The sequence below is a fragment of the Alligator sinensis genome, unplaced genomic scaffold, assembly GCF_000455745.1.
Source record: "Alligator sinensis unplaced genomic scaffold, ASM45574v1 scaffold1086_3, whole genome shotgun sequence".
Taxonomy (NCBI): Eukaryota; Metazoa; Chordata; order Crocodylia; family Alligatoridae; genus Alligator; species Alligator sinensis.
This window is the reverse complement of record NW_005841975.1, coordinates 2,721,706-2,734,939: the sequence shown is the minus strand read 5'-3', so window position 1 is coordinate 2,734,939 and position 13,234 is coordinate 2,721,706.

Below are 13,234 nucleotides of genomic sequence, written 5' to 3'. Positions count from 1 at the left end.
CTCACATCTCACACTTTCAAGCTTCTGGGATATTGGTTGTAGCCATGTTGGTCTAAGGGCATAGGCAGACAATTCTTGGGGCAGAGGTGATATTTTATTAAATCAACTAAATAGTTGCAACATTTTTTTTTTCTTTGCAAGCTTCTGCGCACCCACAGCCTTGAGCCCCCATCTGCAGAACGCAGGTAGGATGTACAGGGCCAGTTATGCGGAAGGGGCAAGACAGGGATGGACTGCCTCCATGCCAGCTTCCCAACTCCAGATGGGACCAGCTGAGATGTGTTGGGAGACAGCACTTGACAGTGCAAGTAAAATGAGCTACTTTCTGCCAGCTCCTAACACTGATCTGTTACTGACCTCTGTCCTTGCTTGTTCCCATGAGAGGTGTCCTGTGTTTCCTCCTTTGGGCTACAAAAATCTCCCACTTGAGGTGGGGAGATAGACAAGAGGAATCCCCATTACCTGCTTTCCATTGCTGTCAGTGAGTGGGTAGGGGACACAGGAATCAATACAGACACAACCCTCCAGAGTGGAGGCTCTGGGCTGTTAGACAGCTTGGTGGGTGATCTCTCTACCTGCTGCATTAGAAAGTGGGGAGCAATTGGGGTAGTAAGCTCCCTGGCACATCAATGCCAGCTGTAAGTTTCGGGAGAACCCCCTCATGGCATGGTCTCCCCCCTCACCTCCTCCCAGGGGCTTTGCCAGTTGTATTATATGCACAAGTTTAATTTGGCTGAGTCATTTTGTCCAGCATGTTACAATGGCTCGCCCAGGGGGAGATGTCACAAGCAAAGGGCTCTGGCATGGATCTTCCTCTGTGGCTTGTATTCTTCCATGATTTATAGAGCAAATTAGAGGTGTCCTGCTTTGCCCATGGTGATTTGTTTATGGGACTGTGACCTGAGTTGCTCTGATGATGAACTGCTCAGGGCTTGATCCTGCCCCAGAGGTTAGGGGTGATGCACGTGTTTGCTGCACAGGGTGTTGTGCAGATATAGGTGTGACCTCTGCGAGGGGGAAGGGCTGGGAATGGAGCTTTTTACAATCCCATGCAGGCTCCTATGGGAGGCTCATGTATTTCCCTATACACAGCATCTGTCTCCTGATGCAACCCACCAGCTCAGCTGGGCTGAGTACAGGAGAGCTGAGCTCTGCCCCAGACCCTCACTGGGAGGTGGCTAGCCCCCCCCCCCCCCCCCCGATGGCTGTTAGCAGAGAACCTAACCTCCCCGGGACACTTCTTTTTGGTCCTCACACAGGAAACACATGGGTAAATGGTCTGGTTTCCTACCCCTTCTGCCCCTGCACATAGGTTAGGGACTGCTGTGTGGCTGCTCTTGCTCCTGTCTCAAGGCCATCTTTCCTCTCTGTATTGCCTTCATCCTCCTTGGCTGCTCCTTTGAATCCCTGCCCATCCAACAGATTCACTGATGCTGTGGATAGGCACAGATATGTACGCAGCTGGCAATGTATGCAGCTGGCAATACTCCATTACAAGAAAGCAGGGGACAGACAATGCAAAATTTAACCTGCTTAACCCCACAGACTGGGGTACTGTGTCTAATCCAGTGGAAAATTACCCCCAGAAGAATCAGGGGTGATAACCAGGGATCCTGGTTTTCTCCGATAAAAAAATGCAAATTCTCTGATAACCCCCTCCAAATCTGTGATTAAAATGAAAGCCCACCACCCCTCTGCCCCTTCTGGTGCCCCTCACTCCCTCCAACAGCCCCCTGGCCCTGCTGGTGCTCCTCACTCCCCCTCCACAGCCCCTGCAGTCCTACTGCTGCCCCTCACCCCCCACCCCCCAACCCCCCAGCCCTGCTGGTGCCCCTCGCTCCCTTCCCACAGCCCCCCAGCCCTGTTCCTGCCCCTCATTCCCCCACAAAACACACGCAGCCCTGCTGGTGCCCCAGTCCTCCACCCACAGCTCCTGCTCCTCCAGCCCTGCCGGAAGGGGGCCCCAGCTGCCAGGGCTAGAGAGCCAGGGACTTGGCTCCCCTGGCAGGGGGCAATGGCTGCTGCAGCAGGGTGCTGTAACAGCCCCAAGTGCCCCCCACCCCCCCAGCTGCAGGTGAGGGGTGGGGGGCTTACATTGGGCCACAAGAATGATTAAGGGCCTGGAGGAGAAACCTTACGAGGGAAGACTAAAGGATCTGGGACTGTTCAGCCTGGCGAACAGAAGACTAAGTGGGGACTTGGTGGCCATCTATAAGTATGTAAAGGGTGAATATTGGGAGCTAGGAGAAAAACACTGTTCACTAGGGCACCCCAGGGGAGGACAAGGAGCAATGGCCATAAACTGTTAGAGGATGGTTTCAGGTTGGATGTAAGGAAGAACTTCTTTACGGTAAGGGTGACCAGAATCTGGAATAGACTTCTCAAGGAGGTGGTGCAGTCCCAAACCTTGGAAGTCTTCAAAAGTAGACTGGGCAGACACTTTACTGGGATCATCTGATCTCAGCAGTATTCCTGCCCAGAGCAGGGGGGTTGGACTTGATGATCTTTTGAGGTCCCTCCCAGCCCTTAGTTTCTATGATTTTTTGATTGGCACCTGCGTTCATCTGTTCTGCTTCCTATCTCTGCTCCTCTCAGACAGTGTCCCATTTGGGCTTTATGTCCTTGACTAATGGTTTCCTTTTCCATCTGCCTGACCTCCATTTTATATTCTGCATGCCTCCAGTTCCCTCCTACAGGACTTCCTTCACCTTGCTGGCCCAAAGTAGTGCAGGTGTCTCTTAGCCTTCTCATTCTGCACCCAAAAATATCTGAACAGTGAGTCATTTCCCTGTGGAGTGCCCACTGTTGCAAATGACGTAAGTGAGCCAAACATTTTGATAACCCTTTCACACCACTTCCAGGCTGCTCTTTTGTTCCCATCTTGCAGCAATATTGCCAACTCTCATAACTGCTTTGTGAGTCTGGCAGTATTTGATGCTTAAAGTTAAAGTCTTAGCTCCTGGAATCATGTGATTACATCAGAATCCCTGCTTGCTTTTGTTTCTTTTTTAAATAATAGAGCTGAGCATTCACAGTTACAAAGAAACATCTGTAAGAGTCTTCTAAGGTCTCACAACTGCCAAAGTAAATTAATTACAAAAAATGAACCAAACTGTTATTGGCAGACAAGGTTCTTTAGGTAAATCTGATATCTTTTATTAAACCAACTCCTCCAACTATTTGAGTTGGTCTAATTAAAGATATCGGATTTATGCAAAGAACCTTGTCTGTTGATGTCCTTAGACCAACACGGCTGCCAACTCCACCCCCAAACTGTTATTAGAATTTAAAATTTCAAGACAATCCCACGATTTGTGAGTGGGACAAGGGCCTTTAGTTTGGAAAAGAGAAGTCTGAGAGGGGATTTAATAGCAACCTTCAACTACCAAAGAGTGGTGGCAGATGAGAGAACAAGGAGCAACAGTCTCAAGTTGCAGCAAGGGAAGTTTAGGTGAGATATTAGGAAAAAAATCTCTCACTAGGTGGGTAGTAAAGCACTGGCCCTATTAAAGGCAAAGGTAAAATGCCCAGTGACTTCAGTGAAGAGCTAGGAGTCCACCCTAGATTTCCAGAGGTTGCTACCCATTAATTACAAATGGTGCGACAGCCATGAACATTCCTACTTTAAGTATCATCGTATGGATGTATTCTTGACTTTCAAACCTTCTACAGTATGACCAGACTCTTTCTTTGCTAAAGACCCCTGGCATGAAGGCCAGGACACGATGACTGATGTCATCCCTGACATTCATCTTCAATGTTTCAGTGCTACATGGGAACAGCCAGAGCTCATCCTGCAGAAAGGAGCCCACAATGCGTGCTCCCATGCTGACAAGCCTGTGAAGTTTTCTCTACTATCTGCCACAAGTAATGGTACTGTTGTTGGACTAAGGACCCATAAGCAACAGGGATCAAGGACCGGAAAGAGAGAGATGGCATCTTCTTGGATCAATGCATCTATTTTAGGAGTGCTGAAGCCTAAAATGAAGACATCTATGAAGCCAATCTGGATCTGACCTTTACACTTTCTAGGCCTGTCTTCCACATGTCATGCCTCCTGGGGTGTTGCTGTTGTTCGTATTATTTAGATTTATATCCCACCTTATCCAGAAAGGCTCAGAGCAACTTATGAGGATAAGTACCTTGAAGATGGAGACACCCAGTAATGGCAGTGATGGGAGCTATGAAAATGCTGCAGATAGGCAGAAACCCTCTGGAACAGATGAGGTGCAAACACATATATCCCTTTCCTGGATGCCACTGATGCATCTGGTTATACTCTGTTACTAAAGCCTATGAGGAGTAAGTGCACCAAGCCTGAAGTACAAAACGTGTTGTAACAGTGTACTGCTTGTTGCAATGTTATCTGCCTTGTGTACTTCTTCACCACTAACCCCACTTGCCTCTCCTCTGGGCTGCTCTCAAAATCTTTCTGATTCCTAGTTAATGAGAAAGTGGATGATAGAAACAGCAAATCTCTGGCTACATTTGCGGATTACAACGTGACAGGGCTTAGCCTTAGCCCCACTAGAGTCACTAAAGCACCCACCTGGTCTCCAGCAGTTTTCCAGCAAACTCAAGACACATAAATTCTTCAGTATAAGTCTGATAAAAGCCTGCAGTCTGCTGCATGTCTTAATAATCCAGAATACCCACAGCCTGCTTGCCAATGACAAGAATACCAGTTTTAGAAAGTGAAAAACAATAGTTTTAGTCCATCCCCTCCTGCCCCCCACTCCCCCGCCTCCCAGTCTCATTATGTATGGAGTCACAGTCCTTTTTAAGGAGGAGAAATTAATTAAGGAAAACAATTATAGCCATATATAGAGTTCCATACATCTTGAGTCCCAGAGTTGTCTCCTACATTTACCAGGATTCAGGTCCTATCTGGAATTCTCTGCCATTCCCAGAGACATTTAATGACTGAATAATATGACTGCAGGTAAAGTGAGTCACTGCCTTGGTTTCCCCACATTTCAGTGGTTTTTACATTTACTGTCTTAGTCATACTATCTAGTGTATTCCAACGACAAACCTAGAGAGAAGTATGTGAAATAAAGCATGTGTGATCACGCTCAGGCTTTTCCTGGATGTTGAGAGCACTCTGGGCTTTGTGCTCAGCTGTACTCTCACAATAGGCGACTTCACTGCACATCTCCTCCTTCCTGCCCCAGGGGCAGCCACTGACCAAACTCCTTGCTATACAAATCCGAGCATGATTATGGATATGTCTAGCCCTGCTCTTTACATCCCCTCATTTATTTGTTCTGTACATACATTCGTTACACATTCAAAGAAGTGTTTCCTTTGTCTCCAACCACCGTGAGTCTGCAGAGCAAGCAAACTGCCATGGTTGCTCATGCACTTTCATTAACACTCTCCCCCCCTCAAAAAAAAAAAAAAAAAAATTGCTACAGGAGAAAGGAGAGAGAAAGAAAAGAAAAAGGGGCCAGGGATATTTATAGAGCAGCTCTAGCCAGTGCAGCAGAGGACATGGTGCTGGAGTTGAATTCTAATTGGCTGCTGGGGTCTACAAGGCATTGCATGATGTCTGCTCCCTCGAGACGCTGCAGAGCTTTGTGAGGATGCCAAGTTACACTTCTTGAAACTATGATGTCGCTTTGCAGACCATGGGCATATCACTGTGATGAAGACCACGAAAAGAAATATGGGGAAAGGGACGCTTTGCTTTAACAAGGTAATTTAGTTTGGAGGTGTCATGGATCAGGCCTGCTTCTGGACTCCTCAAGCAGCCTTATTGGGTCTCCTTCTCCTCAAGGACCCCCTGAAGTCATCCCTGGCACAGCTGCAGGCTTGAGCTCCCGGCTCCTTTGTCCCTGGGTCCCCCTTGTTGAACATCAGAGAGCTTTACGGTCAGCTCCTGGGAAGGGGGTGTTTTCGCCTTCGAAAAGGGGGTGTCAGAGTGCTGATGTCCCAAACAGCACAGTGAACTGCTCAGCTCCCAAGAGTCTTTCCTGTGCCACTGCAGCTCCCTCAGTCGTCCGCCGGACTCCACTCTGTCCTCCCTGGGACCACCCCTCTCTCTCCAGCAATCTGTCCTCCCTGGGACTACTCCTTTTCCCTCCCTGGCTCCCACCAAGCCTCTCTCCTCCCTGCAGGCTGTCAGCCACCCTTGTAACAAACCTGTAATATTAATTTGGGGACAATGATCATCCAATAAATGGAAACAACGTCAGGGAACAAATCAGGGAGCAGTCTCTGGGCCCTGCTGCTCAGCCCAGACTCCCACCTTGCTCTAGGGTAGGAAAGGCACCTACAGGTCCTACTTATGAAGCTATTTACAGCAACTATCTACAGCAAAGTGCACTCACACAGAGTCCCCAGAGTGTTCCCCTATAGGTTTAAACTCAGACCACTTCGCCTCTGGTCATAAGGGGTTGGGACAGTCTCTACTTGTGTCCAATGAGGAGCTTAAAAAGTGATTTCAGATGTTATTCCCTCTGCATGCATCAGGAATGGCATTTGTCCTTTCTCTGGGCTTGATCCTCAGTGGATACAAATCTGTTGGTCTCAGTGAAGCTCTCTACCAGCTCAGGATCCCAACCCCTTTTTTTAACTCTACATATTACTCCCCATTCTTTGTCCTCTCTCCAGGACAACTTGCCTGTAACCCCATTGCACAATATGGTAGGTGAAAATATATTTCTTTTCCACCCATACAAGACTCTCGCTTTTGATTTCATGGCAGAAAATGACCTTCTGTCAACCTACGATACCTTTTCATTTAGGGGCTCTGCCAATCTAGCTTTGCTGGCATCCACAGAGTGGCAGAAGCTGGGTGATGCAGACAAGCCCAAAATATTGGGAGATTCGCTCATAAAAATCACAGGAGCTGACAATACGGTAACCCCTAGCTAGTTATACTAGGGCAAACCGATTTTAAACTGCAGCATTAAGGGCATAATTTGAAGACAGTGGCATGACTCATGTGCCACAGTACTGTCATTTGATCTGCAGAACCTTACGGCATTTTATGTGCTCCAGGAGGCATGGGGGGAGGGCACTTTGATTAGCAAGCCATGCTAATTAAAAGCGCCTAAGCGTCATGTGTATCAGCATCCCTGCACTGAAAAATAGCGTCAGGGCACTTTGAACTAAAGCACATTGAGCAAACTTTAGTTCAAAGTGCTCCCCCGCCATTTTTCAGCACGGGGACGCTGATACATGCAATACTAGAGTCTGCTGGAGAGCATTAATTTCCACGCTCCAGCAGACTCAGTTAATCGAGTCTGCTCCAATGGGCTGGAAATCCAGAGCAGGCTCCCTGCATGTGTATAGAAGCCCTTAATTACTGGTTCTGATGGCCAGGGTAGAAAAAAATATCCATCTGGATCCTCAAAATCCAGGTTTCATCCAGAGATCTGGCAGCTAAGGTCCTTGTACCTCTTTACTGAGAAGCAGGAGTGCTGTATTTGGAAATAAGCATGGAGTAACAGATTCATAGAAAATCAGGGTTAGAAGGGACCCTCAGGAGGTCACATCTAGTCCAACCCCCTGCTCAGTGTAGGATCATCCCCAGCTACATCATCCCAGCCAAGGCTTTGTCAAGCTGGGTCTTTAAAACCTCCAAGGATGGAGAGTCCACAACTCTTTGGGTAACCTGTTCAGTGTTTTACTACCCTTGTGGTGAGAAAATTCTTCCTAATATCTAATCTAAACTTCCCTTGCTGCAACTTGAGACTGCTGCTCCTTGTTCTGTCATCTGCCACCACTGCGAACAGTCCAGCTCCATCCTCTTTTGAACCCACCCCTTCAGGTAGTTGAAGGCTGCTATTAAATCCCTTCTCAGTCTTCTCTTCTCTAGACTAAATAAGTCCAGTTCCCTCAGCCTCTCCTCGTAAGTCATGTCTCCCAGCCCCCTCACCATTTTCGTTGCCCTCTGCTGGACTCTCTCCAATTTGTCCATATCCTTTCTGTAGTGGGGGGCCCAAAACTGAACACAGTGCTCCAGATGTGGCCTCAGCAGTGCTGACTAGTGGGGAATAATCACTTCCCTTGACCTGGTGGTAATGCTCCTACTAATGCAGGAACACACCTACCAATACAAAACCACCATGATCATGGTATTTCTGACGGCTGAAATTCAGTGTTTCATGTCAGCCATGAATCAATACTGAAGGTTAGACTGAGAAAGGAGACCTGCTAATAACAACATGTTTTGGCCAGGTACAAACATTATACTTATACATTTACCAGTATAAGTGATCAGTCTATACCTGTAATAAAACAGAAGTTCAGCACACAGACTGGTTTAAAAATGGCTGCAGCTGGTCTTAGATTTGCCACCCCCACTAAAGGGTGAACATGTATTCTGTTCACTACTGATCTAAACTGTGCTGATTACAGAAAACTACCTTGAGCTTTCTGCGTGTCTGTACCTAGCCTTTAAGTCCAAGCCAGCATGTGACTAGGGGCCCACACTTTCAGAGTGTCTAAAAGACTTGGGTACCCAAACTGAGATTTAAGTGGGAATTGGGCCCTTACACTCTATTGAAAATCCCAGCCAGAAAAGTGACATGGGTGAAGTCAGCCAGGGAATGGTTTCAGTGCTAAAAGCTCTTTAAACCCAAAGGACAGCTGAAAAAACAAGACCACATTGTGCATGACGCAACCAAAGTACCTCATCACAGGGTTCCTACATCAAGCATGTGCTTTTTGGTTGAGCTGGATGATGTATTTTGGAAAGACATCTTGTCTGATTTAAAGACTCCAGGTAATGGAGAATCTACCAGATCTTTGCTGTTAGTTAGACCCAATCTCCAAGCCTGGTCATCGCAACTTTCCTCAGCCTCATGGGCTGTATTCTACTCCTGAGTATTGTATGATTTTAGAAAAACTGTAGTCCCCTGTAAAGGACAGCACTCGTGCATACTTCACTTTTAAGGACACAAGGCCTTCCACTGACACAGACTTCTTAAACTGAAGCGAATGCCTGAGTACTTTGTTTGAGCTGCGATACTATTGGGGTGGCTGGCAGCAGAATGTGACCCTGGGAGTTTTTGGCACCGCCTAAAATCCAGAAAAACATTTCCTTTGCTGCTATGACTCAGGAAAGCAACCTCCTTCAACAGGAGCACCTTTTTATTAGGGGACACATTTTTCCTTTTAACGTGGATAGAGAGCTGCAAATCTGAGAATGCTAGCACCTAACAACAGTTGTACATCTTACATGGTCTCACTTTGTCTTGGAGATCTGAGCTCTCAGAGAACAACAGTGTGGGCTGCCGTTAGCCTTACCAGAATTTGTTCTGCCTGGATGTTGCACGTGCCCTTTCTTCATCAGGGAAGCTCTGCCTCACATACAGCTATCATCTCAGGTGCTTTCTCTTCCATAAACACACTTGTACCAAGCCCCCTTGCTTTTTATGACATGAAGTCTACCCAATTTACAAGCCTTTTCTTGCTCTCCCAGGGTTTCAGGCTAATTACATAGCAGTTTATTCTCTTTGTAAAGGAAAGCTGGGGTCTAACATAAGAGAAATTTTAATCGCACCACTTCTGCACTGTGCCAACATTATCCATCCACAAAGCCCTGGTTTCAGGCTGGAACACCTTTAGACATGGCTCAGATACAATGATATCTATGAGCCCAAACATTTCTCCATGGTTCCTAGTGTAAATCTCCCATTTCCTGCATGGAAGAAAGGACAGAGTCTCTGCCACACCATTCCCCTCTGTCCCAGACTTTGTAGAAAAACCTCAGTGAAGTCAAGGGTTCATCTGTTGGCCAGATGAGGGGAAACAATGACTCAAGGGCTCCATATATCATTCAGTTGAAGAGGAAGGAAAGACCCCCCCCGACCCCAAAGCCATTATGTGGACAGTCCTGCCGTCCCACAGACCACTCAAGAACTACATGGGTACTCAAGGCTGAACCCTGCCAAAGCAAATAGATATGTTCTCCACGGACTCTGTGGATTTCTCATTCTTTTCATTCCAAAGAAGTTCTACTGATGCATGTCTGCACCTTACTTTAGGAAATTACAGTTTGCCATAGCAAGCCAGAAGTAAGAAGCACATCTATCAGCATAAACAAAAAGAACGCACCGGTGGAAATACAACGTGAAAATCACATGTATTTGGGTTTAATTGCCCTGTAACAGTCCTTACCAATGGAGCCTTGAGTCAGGTCCTACAACATTCTTCCAGCTTCTTTATCTGTATCCACCACATCTTGCTAAACGAGGGGGTAGTTAAAGTCTCCTACAACAATATGTTACCTTCTCTAAATTCCTCCCATAATTCCTCCCATATTTTTTCGAGGTGCTTTTGCCTCCTACCAGGAACACATGCTGATCCTATTGTGACTGCTAGTCTTGCTCTGCTAAGTTTTACCAAGAACTATCTATTGTCTCTGTCTTTCAACTGAAATCCTGAAGAGGGGACAGTCAATCCTACTCTTTTTTCCCTGCTGTTGCTTATGCAGATAGGGACTATTGGTTTAGATTTTCATTGCGCCCATTTTCAAATCCTTCCCAGAAGTGCCTTTTTTGGATAAATGCAATGCAAGATCGTGGGGATGAAAGCTTAAGTTTGACACGGATACATCCATCTTTTAATGATGCTGTTGAGCTTTAATCAGTAATTGATAAGATCTCCCAGGGGGACAATAAGAAAGAGGCAGGAGACCCCTCCTGTGATGTGGGTCGCAGTGGGGACAGCCCGCCATGACAAGAAGAAGAAAAGCCCTGAGAACAGGGCAAACTTACCTCCCCCAAATACAGCTGGGCCAGATGAGCCACAGAGGGGCAGAGCACCCGCATGGTTCGTCAGCCGCTTTTCTCTGTGGCTGGGGCCAGCGTGGCCCAATGAAGTCATCAAGGAACGCCGCCCGGCTGGGATAAAAGCTGGTGGTGGGGAATTGGCTGGGGGGACACAGCAGGGAGGTGACTGCGGGACTATCCCCCGAGTCAAGCAGGGGCCTCCCGACACCTACAAGGAGGGGCCAAAGAGGGACTCAGCAGAAAGGTTCAGGGCTTAATTAAAAGGGACACATCACTCTGAATGGTGAGGGAGTCAGTCCAGAGGAGGACGCCGAGGGACGGCGAAGCTGTTGGATGCAGGATGACCCCAGGGCCAGGAGAAAGGCCACAGGACTGACACTGAGGGCTGAGCAGGCTGGAGCTGCTCAGGGGATCCTGATGCTGATAAGCCAGACCCATCATCGAGGCTGCCTCACTGCCCCAAGTACGTCTGTGCAGAGGGGCAGGAAAACTGTTATGACTACCGAGGGCCAGAAAGGCAGAGAGGGAATGGGACATGACATCTAGACAAAGTCGAACTGTCAGTTGTTCAGCTGTCCCAATAGGCTGGTGCATGACTGGGGTGTAGGGGGGGGGGAGCGCCAGGGGTGTGGGGGAGGTGGGGCCCCGGGAATGCCTGCTAATGACGAAGCCTGGTGTGTTCCCCGCTGCAGAAGGGAATCCCACTACTGAACATAATATCCAAGATGTGGCAGGCGAGTATCGGGCTATCCTTTGGGGAGAACGCAATCACGCATCGCAGCAGCAGGAGCAGCCTCCGTGGCAGACCCCTAGTGCCTGCTCCAGAGCCACACGAGAGAGGCTCCATAAACCCAGGCAGGTACATAAGACTTTATGAAAGGAGATGCCTGGGAATATATTTGACAATCTTTGGTGGGACTTGTCTCTCTTAGGTTGGGAAACTGCACCTCATGTGCAAATTTTAAACCCAATAAGGTTTTAATACTAGATCCAACATAATACTAGATATTAGATCCAATATAATATATAATATATAATATTATACAAAATACTTCAATACTGTAATACTAGAGCCAATATAAAATCTTCAACCAATCTTCACTTTCTTATTTTTGAAGCATTCTCCTCCTTTTGGGTTTTGCTGCTTGCCAAAATCCTGCTTCCTATTCTGTATTTATTTCTTTATCTTCTTTTAGCACCTGCCATTCTGAGTCCAGAAGGGGCTTTAGGTCTGTCTTACAGATTTCTAACAATACAGCTGTATCCTCAATTAATAGTAGTTTAGAGGGAAAGTCCCGTATATAACATGTGTTGTTCTGTCCGGGTGCCTGAGTTATTTTTCTCTCTCTCCCTAGTAGCCTCTAATTTAAACAGTTAGAACTGGAAATATTTGTACATCTTAAAGTTACATGAATTTCTTTTGATCTTCTCTTGCTTTACTCATAATTGCTTCTTTTTGCTGAAAAGAAACACAGCTTAACTAGGATGTCCCTTGGATGGCAGTCAGACAATACTGCTGGGCTCTTTACCTCACCCCACTCTTAGATTGAAATCCTGATCTCACCGAGACAAACAAATTATTGCCCCATTTATTTCAGAGATGAAATGTCACCCTTAGACTAGAGGCTTTAGGATGTCATCTGCAGCATATCATTCTCTGGAAGCGAAAGTTGAGCTTTTTCAGCTGAGATATTTACTACTTTGCAGCCCTCATCAGAAGAGGCTGAGGCTTTACATCTGCTCCCAGCAAAGGTCATTCTTTTTTTCAGGCCTACTCTGCATTACAGAGCTGCTGCCGCTATAGCTGTGCCAGCAGAGCTATATTGGTAGAGGTACCTAATGGAGAAGCACCTTATGCCGACCGAAAGGTTTTCCTGCCAGCTTAGTACAGAACTGTCCTGAGTGCCAGAAGCTCTGCTGGCAGAGCTATGTCCATGCTAGGATTTTTCCTTGTACTACTACGTTGGCCATGGTAGATCTTTTCACATCATTAGCTGACCTAACTGTTTGCAAACCTTTGTAGGATAGACAGGACCTTAGATTAACCTTAGAAAAGCCTAGTGACGGATCTTGGTCTAGGCAGAGTCTTTGTCTCCCCAGCCAACGCCAGGAAGAAAACCTATACTCCTCCTCACTCCCCCCCTTCCCCAACTTGCAGAGTCAGAAGAAGGAGAGTGCATCCAATTTGCTGCCAAGTAAAGAGTTTGGATGTTGAAGCTTCTACTTGCATGGTCTCAGCAGCAGGCATAGAAAGGGAAGGTCTAATACAGTGATTCTCAACCTTTTTAGACTTGAGAAGCCCCTTGACAGACTCAAGGCTGTCCTCAGAAAACACCAGCTCTGGTTTCCACTCATCTTTTTACAACAGAAAAATAATAGAATAATTCTTCTATTGCAAATAATTCAGAAAGACCACAACAGGTCAGAGTGTTTCAGATACTATGGATCCTAATTGAAATCTCTAGGTTTATCCTGTGAATCGTGTAGAT